General features: G+C 42.7%; 1 long non-coding RNA gene across 1 annotated transcript in view; it reads left to right on the top strand.

Annotated features, from left to right (window-relative positions):
- The window catches only part of LOC128775023 (uncharacterized), a 128,646-nt gene extending 117,036 nt beyond the window's left edge, over positions 1-11,610 (top strand). The window contains exon 4 of the long non-coding RNA XR_008419597.1: positions 11,345-11,610. This is a non-coding gene — a long non-coding RNA (uncharacterized LOC128775023). The remainder of the gene's footprint in view (positions 1-11,344) is intronic.
- Positions 11,611-16,842: the final 5,232 nt, after the last annotated feature.

Below are 16,842 nucleotides of genomic sequence, written 5' to 3'. Positions count from 1 at the left end.
TCCCATTGGTAGAGTCCCACTGAGTCACCAACAGTTGTCAGAGCTCATCACCATCATGTGACCAAAACGTCTCCCTCAGTGATGTCACCAGTTTTGGGGTTTTGGGGTTTTCTTGGCTTCTGTTTGACCTTTCTGGTTTCCAGAGCAGTGGTGATCTTGGCAACATGAAGCTTCACTCCTGCAGGGATCTGATACAATTGAGCAAGACAATGTCAGCTCTTTCTCTGAGCCTCTCATAAAGCATCAATACATTAGATTTGCCTCATTGCATCACCCATTTATTTATGCTTTTACCCTCAGCTACTGGTCTTCCTTTTCTCTGTTTGTCTTTTATTTTTACCCAAACGTGTCCATTTTTGGAAGGGACATTCGGTTTGGCTACTGTGCTTGTCAAAGTACTAGTCTACCAAGTGCCCCTGCCTTGGTCCATTCCCATTCACATAGGGTCGGGTGTGTAGGAATGGAACGGGTGGCCTGTCCCAATCACCAGACAGCGCAGCCGCGTTCCTATCAAACCCAATTTTGCCCAAAGGGGTCAAGTCGCAATCCACCCCACCAGTCCCTGGCACAAAAGTCTAAAGATAAAGTTAGTGGTGTGCACATGCGTGTGAAATATGCTGTGTATTTGTATGCACGCGTGTGTGTGTGTGTGTGTCCTGTGTGTGCATGGCCTGTGTACACGCATGCTGTGTGTACATGTGTACGAGCGCGTGGTGTGGCCATGCATAGTTGTGTGATGTGTGCCTGTGTATACACGTGCAAATGTCTGTATACACAACACGGACACGTTATATGTGCATATGTGCTGTGTGTGCATGGACATGGGGTGGGGGGGATTGCAGGCAGTGGTCACTTTGACGTTTTGATCCAGAAATAATTCTTGCGTGCTTAAAATAAAGTAATAATATTCTTCACATAAAGTTTTGTATCCTGATTTTTATTTTCACTTAGTCTATATAATGAGATTTTTCTAAATTATCAAATAGTGTTATTATGGAAAACATAATTATCAGTTACTACATAATTACATGATATGAGTAAAGTATTCCTTTTTATGCTGTTTTTCTGTTATTGGAGGTCTGGATTGTTTCCAGTCTGGCTCTACTATAAAACCCCCGTGTGGAACGTCACTTTACAGATACACATTCCATTCAGGAAGCATCATTTATTTACTCTATTGACGTTAAATATGTGTTTCTAGGAGCTTTCCCTGCTCACTCACCATCTGTGTGCTCTCATCCTAATTTTCCATCATGTCCGAAAGCGCCTTAACCTTGAAATTCCCTACAGCAACTGTCCTCAGCGCCTCATCCCCGGCACTGGCTTGCGGGAGTCATTTTTGCTAATTCTCATCACAAATTTTTATACACTAAGTCTTCTCTATTCTATCTGTTTGTAAGTTGAATGAGGGCCGGGCTACTCTCCAGTGTCCTTCCCTGTCACGTAGAGTTTCGGGAATAGTGCTGTGCTCGGAGTAAACGTCTGACGGACCCCAGTGCCCCAGCAGCACCTCCTCCGTGGAGAGAGCGCTTCCCGGCTCGCACCTGCCAGCCCGGCAGGCCCCCCCCACCGACGCGCCCCACGGTGCTAGTTGAGTCCTTCGGGGAGAGTTGACGTTGCCGTTGCACATCATGAAGTTGAACTTCCACATGCACCTGGCAGTGATCATCCTTGTGGTCCACCTTTCATTCCTTTCCGCGGAACGTTTGGATCCGTGTATTAACCCACAGTTTCCAAACCATGTTCCTTGGGGGGAAATAAAAGATGACTTACTTCTATTTCATTATTAGAAAAAAAACTTTCCTCTGAGTTGATTAACTTCTGCTCACGGGTTATAAATCTTACACCAAGTTCCCCAGGAAATTTAAATAAACACCATATACACTAAGCTTAAATAGTACATACCTTTAATAATATAAATGCATAATAGCTAATGTGCTTGTATCCATAATACCCTCTGTCAAGTACTCTGCCCCTTGAGAACACGGTATTGCAGGGGCGCCTGGGTGGCTCAGTCAGTTAGGTGTCCGACTCTTGATCTCAGCTCAGGTCGTGATCTCACAGTCCGTGAGTTCGAGCGCCACGTCGGGCTCTGTGCTGACAGCGTGGAGCGTGCTTGGGATAGTCTCCCTCTCTCTCTGCCCCTCCCCTGCTCTCTCTCTCTCAAAATAAATAAATACTTTCTTTATTTTAAATATTTGTTCTTTAAGAACATGGTAGTTTAAGCCCATATATTGTTCTTACATTGTCCTACACTGTTTCAGACAACTTTGCCTCTTCTCTTTCCTTGCCAGTCCTGCCCTCTGCCTCCAGCTTGATCTGTGTTTCTCTCAGTGAATTATAGGAATAATATCATTTACTACCCGTGGGAGTACTAACCATATTTTTAGGTAATAACTTTTTGTTGTTGTTTAAAAGCAGTGCTTTTACAAGGCTGGATAGAAAAAGGTCAGCAAAAGGTTAAATCAGAGACCTCTTCTTTTTCCCTCTTCTTACAAGAACACCTGTCCATGAGCACTAATTTGTAGGAGGAAACCAAGATAGAAATAAAAGGGATAACTCCAGTCAACCACCCCCCGCCCCACCACCCCGTGCACGTTCTCTCTAACCACGCAAACTCACGAGGTTTATGTGCACATTTTAGCTCCCTCGAATCAGGATGGCTTCCCACCCGAGGAGCGAAACCTCTTTTGTCATTGTTGTTAAATCACACCCCTTGCTTTGGTATGCCTCTTCTAATTATCATTAACTCTCTCATCCCAAGTATGAGAATTTCATTTAATACACAACACACAAAGAAAAAAAACGCAATTCAGAGACAGCTAGAAGCACCGGGACAGAGACGAGTAAGTGCATCGTCGATGACAGACCTACTAAGGGTTTTCAATCAAATCTTCTCCTTTTACCACAGATACCTTTATTTACACAGCGTCTTAATTTATTACTTCAATTTATTTGCTGGCCTATTTTATTTGTAGGCTTAGTCTAATTTTAACACTGTCAAGAATAATTCAAAGAGAATCGGGTAAGTCTGCTTAGAAGAAGGAACCTACGTTAATCTTTTCTGACATTAATAGAATTAGACCTTATTAATTCTGACATGATTTATTTCATATTGTGTAAATACTAAGTGCAAGCATCATGTTCTCATTGAAACAAGTGTTTTACATGCTTCGTATGCTGCGATTTAAAACATGAGTTGAAAGCAAGCCTTGAAAACAATTTGAAATTACTTAAATCTTGTCAAACTTAGAGAGATTATTACTGCCAAATGGGGACAGGCTACATGCCGAACAAACAACGCTCACGGAAGTGATCCAGGCAGGAGGCGGGGGCAGAAATGGAGGTGAGTCCTTCTTACGAAGACACAAAGCAGGTGCCGACCGGGCTTGCTGGGCTCTCTGGGGTCGTCAAAGCAGGTGGTCAAAGAAAAGTCTTCTCAATATGCCTGCATGTGTTCAAGGTGTCTTTATTTTCTTCATTTTATATCAGGAGAACTGAAACTCAGACCAGTTCATATCTGGGCCTCGTTCAGTTGCTCTGTTTGTCCTTCAGGAAGGCATGTTGGTGTCTTGGTTGGGGCCGCGGCCTCCGGGTGTGCTCGGGAGGGTGGGCAGGGCCACGGGGACGGTGGAGGCACCACCTGCCTCCTGGGCTCCGCCTCACTCAACGGTGCCCTTTGTTCCGTCATGGTTCCTCTTAATGAAGAAGGAACTGTGCTTCCCATGGTTTGCCCAGATTCCTGATTGCCTGAGCGAGCTTTCAGCAAAATGACCAGGCGCATGGTGGTGTCTCATTCCTGTCCTGCTTGCTGTCCAACAGCAAAGACGGACTTGTCCTCCTCTTTCCATCGACTTGGGCCAATGCCATCGGCTGATTAGCCAGTTGAGTTGGCCCAAACAGCTGCTGGCAGTCCTTTGGAAATTTTTAAAGCACGAGAATGGGAGGGTTACATCTTTAGAGGACGTGGTGCGTCTACATCTAAGTTGCAGATGTGTGGAAATAGGCCTGAACTACTTTACGAGCACCGTAAGATTAAAAGGAAATCTTAATACTGGCTTCCTTCAATGTTAAGTGATCTGTGTTGTGAATAATCCTTTTAAGAGTGGAAATGGATACTAAGTCTTTGTTCTTTTGAAATGAGAGCAGAGCTACCATTTCTCTTAAGCCTCAATTATTTATTTGCCAGAAACATATGGGGAGAATTATTAGACTAAGATTTCATGTTTCTAGAAGAGTTTACTTAGTAGCTGTCAATTGGGGTGTGAATCACACAGCTTAATATAGTGCATGAATGACTGAAAACAAGTGAAGGGGTTTGCTGCTTTTGTATAGATATTTTTTTAAGTTTATTTATTTTTTTTAGAGAGATGCAAAGACAGCATGAATGGAGGAGGGGCAGAGAGAGAGAGAGAAAATCCCAGGCAGGCTCCACACTGTCAGCACAGAGCTCGACAAGGGGCTCGACCTCACGCAACATTGAGATCATGACCTGAGCCGAAACCAAGAGTTGGATGCTTAACCAACTGAGCCACCCAGGCACCCATGCTTTTGTGTCTTTCATATACTATCCATGGTTATATTCAATTATATGTTGAATTATATATATATATTGAATTAACATACCTTGTCCAAAGTTCTCAAAACATAGGCCAAATCAGAGTTTACGTCTATACATCATGTAGGGCTTCTATATAAAGCACTTATGTATTTAAGATTGTCTTTAAAAAGTTTGTCTTTGAAATGGCCATTCCAGGTATCAGTGGCAATTCCCATCTTCCTCAGTTTGGTGGCAGCAATGATGTTATAATGATGTAGAAACAGCACCAATGACCAAAGATTCAGTCCTTAGAAACGTGATACCCCAAATGGAAGATTTTACAAAAGGGAGAGCCAGTTCACTGGAAAACCAGTATTGTTGAACTGGAAGACACTGTAGGGCTCATACAAGCCTGACACGGAGCTGAATGCTGGCCAGGCCAGTGACTTGCCAAAGGTCACATGGCTGGACCTAGAACCCAGACCTCATCTTGAAGTCAGTCCTGCTCTACCACAGTGTATTTCCCCAATGAGCTGTATCTGCAAACTACCCTTGGATATTTTAGGACTACTGAGTTGAATAACACTATGGGGTTAGTATATATGTCTCAAAGCTATTTCATTTGTTGATGTGTTTACGAGCATATATCTTTCTGAAATCCATTTCTTAGTGCTACATAGTGTCTTCTGGCGTTTTTTCCTTCTTTTTTTCAAGTTTATTTATTTTTGAGAGAGAGAGAGAGCAGAGGAGGGGCAGAGAGAGAGAGAGGGAGAGGGAGAATCCCAGAAGGCTCCACACTGTCAGAGTGGAACCCAACACAGACTCAAACCCACGAACTGTGAGATCATGAGCTGAAACCAAGAGTCGGGCACTTAACCGACTGAGCACCCCTGGGGTTTTTTCCTTCTGTTTCCATAGCACTTCTTCCCTTTACAGCATAATTTCTAACAGCTCTTGGTTTCTACCACATTTTTAAAAACAACAGATGAAAATGAAGGTGTTCTCTTGTTACAAAATTTTAAATGACCCTTTGAGGGACTGGGGTGTATTATGAAGCCTCCATCACTCTTCGAGATGTTGGTTTCTGTAGGTTGAGCTCAGTTTATTTCCTTTTAAGTTAATGCTACAGGTCTTAGGAGAGACATATGCTTTCTTTTCTCTTGGGTGGATGCTTAGGAATTGAACGGCTTTGTCATATGCTAGGTTTATGTTTAACTTCTAAGGAACTGCCAAACATTTTTCAAGGCAGATGTACCATTTTACGTGCCCGCCAGCAGCAGAGAGCTCCCGCTGCCCACATCCTCATCAACATGTGGTATGATCACTCTTTAACTTAGCCATTATAGTGGGCATGTAGGGACCTCTTATTGTGGTCTTAACTTGTATTTGCATAATGATGAAATATGCTTAACATTGTTTCATGTGTTAATTAGCCATCCTTATACAATCTTTGGTGAAGGGTCTTTTCAAATCTTTGCCTTTTTTTTGTAATTATTTTGTCTTCTGGTCTAATTATTTTGTCTTCTGGTAAGAGTTCTTTATATTTTCCAGATACAGATTTTCTCTTGTACATACATTTTTCACACATATTTTCTTCTAGTGTGTGGCTTACCTTTTCATTTTAAGTGTCATCTGAGGAGCAAAAGTTTTTGTTTCTGATAGGCACACTTTCTTGATGTGTTTTCCTTCATAATCCTTGCTTTTTATTTATAATTGAGAAATATTTGCCAAATTAAAAGTTGCTAATTCTCCCCTATGTTTTCTTTTAGAATCTTTATGCGTCTAACTCTTACATTTAGATCTACAAATGTTCATGGTAGCTTTACTTGTGATAGTCAGAACTGTAAACCACCCAAATGTCCATCAGCAGATTAACACATAAATACATTGCATATCCATACAATGGCATCCTGTTCAGAAATGAAAATCACTGATGCACCCAACAAAGTTGATGAATGTCAAAATAATTATGCTGAGTGAAAAAAAGTGATCCCGAAAAAGAGTACAGGCTGTGTAACTCCATTTCTATAAACACAGAAAGTGCATGCTAACGTACAGTGGCAGAAAGCAGATTGGTGGCTCTCTGAAGAGGGGTGAGGGAGGGGAGCAGGGAAGGGGGTGTATGAGGCACCACAAGACGGGCACAAAGAAATCTGGCGGGAGCCAGATGTGCTCATTATCTTTATTATGAGAATGATTTCACACTTAAAATATGTGCAGTTAATGGAATATCAGTTACACTTCAATAAAGCTGCAAAACATAAATGATAATAAATACCAGCCTAAACAAAAATACAGAAGAAACCAAGCTGCAATGCTAACTCTAAAAGTAAACTCAGTTACTTTGTATTGCTGTATTTTAAGGAAGAAAACTAAAATTTGAAGACTCACTGCATGGCAGGTTTTGTACTAAATGTTTCACATGATTTACCCTACTTACTCTCCACAGCTATCGCATAAAATAGGAATTAATAGACATCATAAAAGTCAGCACCAGAGAGGGTTGTGGACCGTATGATGTCAGATCCCAGAGCCAGGAATGATCATAATTTCACTACTCACCTCCTACTCTGTACCTGGCATGAAGACCTACTCTGGGAGAGGTAGAAAGCAGTAGGCTCCTCCGATGTTGCTGATCTCACGGTTGTGCCCATATTGGCTTAGGGAGCCCAGCTCTATGTGTCTGTCTTCACAAGAAATCAGACATGACTGGAGAACCAGAAGCCTCCACAGGGCACACGTGGCCACGCTCTTAGGTTAGTCCTACATGCCCAGAAGGAAAGTTCTGGAGACAAGATGAGTGTGACAGGGCAGCCGCAGGCACAGCCAGTGGGGACAGGCTGTCCAGGGCGACCACGGGTGGTCGGAAGGACTGTACCAGGTAGCGGTTCCATTTCGGGCTTGCAGACAACAGCCCCACGGTCAGGGCATTTCATAGCGGCCTCTGGGAGGACTGCTTCCTGATAGGGTTTGGCTTCCAGATCCCTGGAGAGACTTTTTCAGGGCTCCTGCTCCACAGCAGACTTGGGGCCAGATGTCCAATCAAGGCAGAACCTCCAGCCTGGACATCTGTCCTCCTCATTCCAGAAATCTTGTCAGAACCCGCTGGGGGAGCAAGTTGTGCTTCACCATGACCCTCAGAATGAGACGGAAGGGGCTTCAGATAGCCCTTGGCTACGACGTGGAGGCACTTTCAAGTCAAGAGCAAATTAAATCTACTGGCCAGAATTAACTGGGTTCAAACTTAAATTGAGGTGGTGTGGCAAGAGACAGTATCCACAAATAGCACATGTTCATTCAGTGATAAAAAACAAATAAGACACAAAAGACGGCAAAGAAAAGTAATTGATATACTTCCACATTCTCTACTTTTTATTTTTGGTAAGCTACTGAAGGGTGGCAGGATATGCCACCGAAAACGTGCCACTCGGGCATAAGGACTGTTTTGGAAAACATCAGGTCCAAGAAGGATGCTCTGACCTCCCCTTCCTCCTCCTGGAAGCAGGAGAAAAGATCCCACATGGACGACGTCCCCGTCACCAAGGACGGGCAGTTGAAGCCGAGAGAACTCTGTACAAACAGCCCTTGTTTATATGATCCCGTCTTCATTTAGCATCCTTGAATGTTTAGTCACTTTTCCAAAACTTCCTCCCTTTGTTCAGCCTGGTGCAAAAGCCTTTGGTTTTTGCCTCTTCTTTGGGTCTTCATCCCGTGTGAAGGCTGCATGTCACGTAAAACTTAGACTAAATGACCCTGTGAGCGTGCCTCCTGCCGATCTGTCTTGTGTGAATTCTCAAGCCCCAGTGAAAACCTTCGAGGGCAGAGGTGAAATTTCGCCTCCTCTACGACGTTAAAATGATTTTTCCCCACTTGCGGTGCTATCTCTTGAGTATATCAAGATTCACTCTGTAAAATAAATTAATCAACACAAATACTGAGTATTTATGAGTGACTGCAGTCCTGTAGTTAGCTTTGTGAACTGACTGAACTCTAGAATCATATGCGGCCAGTGGGTGATCGTCTGCAAAAGGAAATGTGAACAGTTCATGCCATCCTTGAATAATTACTGCTTTCTAGATGGGTGATCATAGCAGTTACGTGACTGGAGGGATCTTGGAGGCCTTCCAGGAGGAGGTGAGGCTGGAACAAGGCCATGACAGTGGGGCAGGAACCCATGAGGCAGACAGCAGAGTCTGCCACACAACTCAAGTAGAAATGAGCTCCCGTTGTTTCAGAATTAAAGCAGAGAACTCTGATGTGGGTATATAAATGGTGTTTTGGTTTCTGAGCAGACAGATTATCTATAGCTGATGGAATTTGAGACCTCATGGATTAACATTTTCATTTAAATGCCCATCTTTTAAATTCTCTTTTGTCCTGAATTACAAATCCAAATGATGTTATGTTTGTACACAAGAGAGACTAGCAGTTTTCTGACCTTGATTCTCACTGTCTCTGAGTTATGGAGCCTTTGTAGTGCAAGGTAAGAACTAACAAAAAGCATGGCACATGGGCCCAAAAGCAGCTTACGTGTTACAAAATCATTTTAGTCAAACTGCTATTATGTGACCAAATATCTCCATTGCCAGATATAAACATACCTATTATATCACAGAGGCTGACCTGAACCTTGAAGTGATAAAACCTATGAATTCATGAAAATACATAAACACTTTAGCAAATGCTTTGTAAAAAGGCAAAAGAAAGAAAAGAAGAGAAGACTCACCATTCTTAATCAGGTGTTAGAGAGAGGCTATAAAGATGTGATATCAAGTCCTCTGACCCTTTCCCAGCTAAGAGTTATCCTGAACCATTCTTCCATTTGATGGGTGTTTCTGTTCCAAAGAGAAGAAAAACAAATGTCCAGCAGATAATCTATCTGGGAGTTAGTAGATATTTTGCCAGAAACTTATGGTTTTGCCCCATGATGAGTTGAATGCAGGGGCGGGGAGGGGGCTTTTCTTTGGAGGGAGGGCTGCCTATTTTTATTTATTTTTTGTAAGACCACCTCCTTGTACTTCCCAGAAAGAGAATACAGAACAAGAAACAGACTGGGTTTCAAACCCATCAACACTGGAGCGTAAAGCACTTAAGCGCTCGGGAGACTTGGCCAAGGAGTTAAGTCCCCACCCACCACAGCCAGTGCTCAGGGCAACTCAAAATCCAAATGTGTGCCTGACCGACACAGACAGAGAATGAGCGAAATTCTGGGACACGGTGCACTCTGTGGATGTCACTGAAAATGGAAGCTGAGCTCCTTTAATAAAAAAAAAAAAAAAAAAAAGCAACCTTTAAAAGTCAAGTATGGGCTACATTAAATATGAATGGTAATAGATCCAATAGATAAATGACGACTCTGTGTGATTTATTACTTACTCTGCTAGTCCCCACTTTCCCCTGAACGTCAGAGCAGAGCCAATAAAGGAAAAGAAAGCACTGGTGATGGTCGCAGGGACGTGGAATAACACCAGTGTGCATTTTGTGTTTGTGTCTGAGAGTGGCCTTTGGCTGCTGAATGTTCTTTAGTGTCTCCTGAATCTTCTGGGGATTGTAATTTCAGAGAGAGAACGCTGTGAAATTTGTGATATTTGGGAGGGGAGAGTTAACTGTACTAAATTCACATCTGTTTAATGTTAGGTGACATAACCTCAGAGAACGTTAACATGTTAGAGGTGACGCAGTTTGGTCAGGTGAAAGGGAACTTCACCCAAGTACTGAATGTCTGTATAGTTTTGTTCATCAAAGGGGATGTGGAAATGGGCATTACTACTGAAGATAAAACCAAAGAAACCCGAAGCAAACATTTCATAAGACCTCTTCCCTCCTGAGGGAATGGATCGCCAGTCTCAGGGTCACAAATAATGCAGACGTTCAACTTTGCAGCATCCTTGCTTCTGTACCTAGCTTGGTCTCCGCTGGCTCCCAAAGGCCACTAGGGACAGTTCCATTTTCTATTTCAAGAGTGACTCCTCTCTCATTACTACTCTGGGAAGGAAACATGGAGGTCATTCTCTTGTTTATAGGCATGGAAGCTCCATTCATGAGAAGGCAAGTGACTTGTTGCAGTCATGAGGCTAATGCATGGGGATGACCAGCCTTCCAGAACCTGGGTCTTCTGACAACTTACTTCCTGTTCTTCTCTCCTTTCATAAGAGACCAACAGACCAGAGATAACGTGGATCATAGAATGTGGAAGCATATTACTCATGCAATGATGGGTTGCTGGGGAAAGGAATTACGAAGAATGAAGGGTGTGCCTTCATTCTCAGCTGGCATTACCCTTAAGCCCTGTTGTATGGCTAAAAACAAAAAGGAAATGAATTTCCTTCTGTTAGCAGCTACTGTGGCAGCAAATGGATACAGAGTTTGGGCAGTTTTGAAAAGTATGAAATATTCTACAATATTATTATAAAATCAATGATACGCTTCAAAATAAATGGGAAGTCATACTAGAATTTTGAATTCGCTGGGAACCCTGGATGGAACAGATTTTCATGTGATGAAAGATCCTTGCTAGACTCTGTGGACCTTCACCTGAGTGCATGAATTTAAGTGCAGACCTGGAAACAGTACAGGGGGAGAAACTGAGCATCCAAATCATCAAGTGACCATGGTAATAACTGACCATTTTTATAGCGTGACGGAAACAAGGCAGCAGCAGACGGTACCGCATTCCCAGTGACCACAAATGAAATATGGTCGTGGAGCCTATGGGGGGGAAAATGCTACTTTGAGACACAAATTTAAATGAGTTATGTAATTTAATCCATTTATCTACTGTCCTTAATGGATTGTGTTTTGCAGAAGAAATGAATAATTTCTCTATCGGTTGGAAATTGAGAAGCTTGGAGGAACTTGGATTTATTGGTGTGAAGAAATGGTAATTATTTTGTGAATTAAAAGAACACCCTAAACGTAGCTTCAGCAGACCGCTAGCGAATCCTGCCACATAAATAAAGCATGATATTCATCTGGAATGGAAGCGTTGGAAGCATTTTAGTAGCTGTGCTTTTGAATAGTTACAGCTGCTTCTCCTACAAACAGTGCAGGTGCCCATGAGATTATCAACATCATTCCCAACTTTTTATCAATGAACTGAGGGCATGGGAAGCTGGACTCTTGAATGAGCTGAGTGCAGCTTTATTTTCCCATTTAGTTATTATACAGGTTCTTCGGACGCCTGGGTGGCTCAGTCAGTTAAGTGTCCGACTCTTGATTTCAGCTCAGGTCATGATCCCAGGGTTGTGGGATCAAGCCCCACATCGGGCTCTGCACTGACAGCACGGAGCCTGCTTGGGATTCTCTCTCTCCCTGTCTCCCTGCCCCTCCCCTGCTCATGCTCTGTTTCTCTTTCTCTCTCTCTCTCTCTCTCTCTCTCTCTCTCTCTCTCTCTGTCAAAAATATCTGAATCCTTGTTCCTGGAGCTGGCAGCTAGCACTTCCTAGTAACAATGAAAAAGCTGCCTGATTACGTGCAGCTCTTTCATAAACATTGTGGTTTATGCCAAAGATTTCTTCGACCCTCCCACTGCTCCCCAACCCAGGATTTTTCCCAAATAAGAGACACTAGAGGATACTGACTCCACCTGTCTTTCACTAGCTCACCATCACCTGGACTGCAGCCCCTTAGTTAAAAATTTGAGATCATCTGACTTCAGCTCAGGTCATGCTCTAGCAGTTGGTGAGTTCAAGCCCCACATTGGGCTCGCGGCTGTGAACCGGTCAGTGCGGAGCCTGCTTTGGATCCTCTGTCCCCCTCTCTCTGCCCCTCCATGCTTGCTCTCTCTCCCCCAAAAATAAATAAATATTTTTAAAAAAAAGAAATTTATAAGACTGCTAAACTCTCAGCAGGTGCTAACTGTCCACATGAGGCCACTAAAAGCAGGTCTGGTTGGGTAGTTCCTGGAAGGAAAACTGAACAAAGTCACCAAAACAAAAACAAAAACTTTGCCAACTTACAGTTAAAATGATGTCTGTTTTTGAACATGGTTTTCCCTGCTTCTAGGTTCTCCTGATTTGGGAAGAGGGCCTACCCTTTCAGTGATGAAGTCCTATGTTATTTTCTCCTTGCTGCTGTTATTTTCTGCTGTCTTAGGCTTGGCTCGGTCACTCCCTACCCTGTCGTGTGTGGCCTGCTGCTCAGGAAAGCTCATTGAGGAACATTAGGAGCTCTGGTCTCTTATTGCATTTGTATCTCCAGACAGCAAGCAAAATGCCTGTCACAATGAAATGCCCAGTACATGCGCGTCAAAATGAAATTGCACACACTGCCTTCCCCTAAGCCCACATGGAAATCAAAATGTGTTCTTACTGGCAGGGAGGTAAATCAGACGGCTCAGACACACACTCAGCCTCTCCTTCCCTCTTCTGGGGCTTATCTGCTTGCTGTGGGGTAGGGCCCCAGCTGGCCTGCTGACTCTTCCGAGATCCTGCCTTGGAACATGAGAACTGAACACCACACGCACCAGGTGCGAGGAAGAGAGTGAAATTGACAGCAGCAAAAACAACTTGGTTGTTTTTGCAACAAAATGCAAACAAAATGCATAAATCTACAAAATTTCTTAAGCAATTTTACCGCTGTCTTTGAAATTTAGAGGACCTTTTTTGGTGGCATAACCTTCCAACTGCTGTTGCATTTTAAATCTAAATATTTGGGGAAATGAATTTCAGCTAAGATAGTTCTATACCCAAAGTATCAAGAAAGTTCTCGACAAAATGGAGTTGACACAGTTTTCCCTATACACCTTGCTAGGTACAGCTAAATACTGTGGGCATTATGTAAGAAACAAATGTGAAAGACTGTGAAAAATAGAGGTCAGAATGCCTAAGGATATCAGAACCTGAGGGAAAAGATGTATCCTGGAAAACGTGATGGAGAAGTTGGCAATCTGGAGACACCAATGGATGCAGACAAAAAGCCCCAAGAAAAGCATACTTGCCTTAGCAAAGGGCTAAGAAATGGGCAACCACACACGAAAACTTTCAGATACTAACTGTTCCACTCCAACGAGAGAGTAAAAGGAGTCAGGACTTGTACCACTGCACGTGGCATAAAGGTTCCCCCGTCTCTTGATGTCACTGAAGCCACATGGGGGTGGGGGGAGGGAGGGCAGGTGGAGGTCCCTCTGTGTGTTGCAGCCAGAGCAGTCAGCAGCAGGGACCCGGAGCTCCCACCACTGCCCTGCAACACGAGTGCCCTTCAGCCTGGCCGCCTCCCCTGGAAGAAGTGAGACAGACCCACCCAACCCCCAATGCCATATGAGGAGGCAGAGATCCATGGTACACGATGCAAGTTTTAGACCTGAAAATATGAGCGCTGAAATAAAAGATTCAGTGGCTGGACTCAACAACAGAATGGAGAGAACAGAAGAAAGAGCCAGTGAACGTCAAGACAGACCAAGAGAGATTACCCAGTCTGAATGACAGACAGAAAACAGACTGAAAAGCAAGTCACACTGAGCCCCCAGGATCTGCAGAACTGTAAAAAGAGATCTGACACTTGCCTGGGAAGGAACCCAAAGAAAGAATGCCTGAAAATTCCCCAAGTTTGGCCGAAGACCAATAAGCTAAATCTGGAGGCACCAAAGAAACCCGTGCCATGACACGTCATAGTTAAACTTCTGAAAACTGAAGACAAAGAAAAAAATCTTGAAAGCAGCAAGAGAACAGAGATGCCTTATTGTGGAGGAAACACAGTTGGAAACTATCACACATTTCTCTTTAGAAACCATGGAGGCCAGAAGGAAGTGGCACATTTCCCAAGAGCTGGAAGAAATGAATGGTCAGCCTACAATCCCAGGCCCAGTGAAAATGTCCTTCCAGGCTGAAGGGGAAGTCATTGCATCCTCTGACAAAGAAAATTATACCTCCAGAATACCTCCATTAACATAATGGTTAAAGGAAGTTCTCTAAACAGGAAGAAGATAACAGAAGGAAACTTAGAACTTCAAAGAGGAAGAAAGCAAACATATGGGTAGATACAATTGCCTTTCCTTCCCCTGTTCTGTTTCCAAAATCATGTCTGACAGGTGCGGTGAAACTTACAGCTATCTGTTGTGGCTCTTGGTGTACCTAGAGGAAATACTGAAGACAATTATATTATAAATGGGAGGGGGCAAAGGGATGTACTTTTTCTCCCCTTCCCTCAAACTGACTCAGTCCCTCTGCGATTTTTCCCCCAAAACTAAATATATACATAGCATACAAGCCATCAGTCCCACCCCTGGGCATTTGTCCCAGAAAAATGAAAACCTTTGCCAACGTAAGAACCTGTACATGGATCTTTACAGAAGTTCTGTTTGAAATAATCAAAAAACTGGAAACAGCTAAAATGCTCTACAATAGCTGAATGGCTAAGAAAAAAAATACCATTACATTTATTCCATGGGACGCTACTGAGCTCTAAAAAGGAGAACACTTTTCATTATGTGTAACAATTCATATGGATTTCAAGGCACTGTGCTGAGCAAAGGTTGTCAGTCTCAAAAGGTCATATATGTTTCCATTTATGGAACATTCTCAAAATGGCAAAAATTATATAGATGGGGAGAAAATTCGTGTTTGCCAGGAGCTGAGGAAGGTGGAGACGGGTGGGAGGTTATGACTATAAGAGGCATAGTACAGGGAAGGTATTTGTGGTGATGGAACATTCTGTATATTTTGACTGCGGTGGCAGTTACACAGACTACACTTGTTATAAAATGATACAGAGCTATGCACACACATTGTACCAATGGCAAACCCCTGGTCTTGATATGACACCGTAATTACGTAAGCCGTAGCCACTGAGGGAAACTGGACAAAAGTACACGGGACCTCAGGGCGCTATCTTTGCGACTTCCTGTGAGTCTATAATTGTTTTAAAAAGAAAAGTGCTTTAGTTAAAGCAAAAGCCAAGGTAATTTTACTGCTAACAACTACACCACAAAACAGATCAAGTATAAAGTATAACATAACCAACATGGTGAATAAATAGGTCTCATTTTGTAAACGCCCAATCATGATAGGAAAATATCACTTTCCCAACGACATCAGGACAATAAACTACGTACGATTAGCACGACTAAAATATCAATATCCTTATGAAGAAAGCCATTAACACTGTTGAAGGACTGAAGAATTACAGTCATATCAGCTGATCAGCAATGTTCTTAAGTAAAAATATGCAACATCACAGAGATGTCTTGTCTTAATTCAATATGGAAATTAAAGATTATCCCCTCCCTTCAAATAACAACAGATTTTTAGTGGGAATTAGCTAACCATGTTCAGAAGTTCATGGAGAGAGAAACAAAGGAAAACAAAAACCTGAACTAAGGAAGACTAATTTAAAAAATCATACAACAGTGAAAAGCGATCATCCCAACAGGTATCAGAACATGTTAGAAAGCCTCAGTAAATAAAACAGTAGGTTGCTGCCACATATATGACAGAAAAACTTATGGAACAGAAAGGAAAATCTAAAAACTTGGTTAAGTTTATATAATAATGTCATATATTTAAAAAGATGGCATTTCAAATAGGCAGAAAAAGGCAGCTACGCTTATGGTAATGGTGGACTCAGATATTCAGGACAACTCTTCTAATGAACAGAACAGTGAAAGCCGGATAAAACATCCTAGGAATCAGGCTTAAGTCATCAGAGATCTATGAAAAACCATCATGCCAAGATCTGAGATGATAAGGCATCCCCAAGAAGTGATCTGGGATTTGGGGCAATTTGACAGCGAGAAGCATCTTCTGCTCAGCAGAATATGCACTCAGGAGTCAGAGAGACAGGTGCTTGCACACCATGAATGGTGAAGCAGGGCCCCAAGAATGGAGGTCACTTCTGGTAGATGCCCGGCTTTGGATCTGGACCTCAAAGATCACACCTGAGAAATAAGGCATATTTAGAAAAATACCAAGCCAGCTTTAGGTCATGCCTCTCCCTGAAAGGGCAAGATGTTTTTCAGGTTTGTAGAGTCACTAACCTTCTGTAAGAAGCAAAGAACAGTCCTCTCCAAAGGAGATGACAAATCATTCTACATGTTTCCAATGTGTTTCACATTATTAATGTGATTAATAATAATCAGGCAGTCGAGAAGGAAAGACACATACATACCGCAAGAAGCAACAGAAAACAGAAGCAGAGAATACGGATATAAACTTCATGGGCCTTGAAATAAAAGACCTGATGAATAACTTCACCAAAAAAATTAGATTTTATGGAAAAGCAGCAAATGGTAACCTAAAACTGAAAAATATAACAGCAGAAATTAGGGGCTCACCAAATGGGGAAAAATAAGTTAGAGTCAGAAAAAA

Source organism: Panthera pardus, unplaced genomic scaffold (genome assembly GCF_024362965.1).
Source record: "Panthera pardus isolate Hobbes unplaced genomic scaffold, ASM2436296v1 HiC_scaffold_6, whole genome shotgun sequence".
NCBI lineage: Eukaryota > Metazoa > Chordata > Mammalia > Carnivora > Felidae > Panthera > Panthera pardus.
Note: the sequence above shows the minus strand (reverse complement) of the source record. Positions and strands in the feature narration are given on the sequence as shown.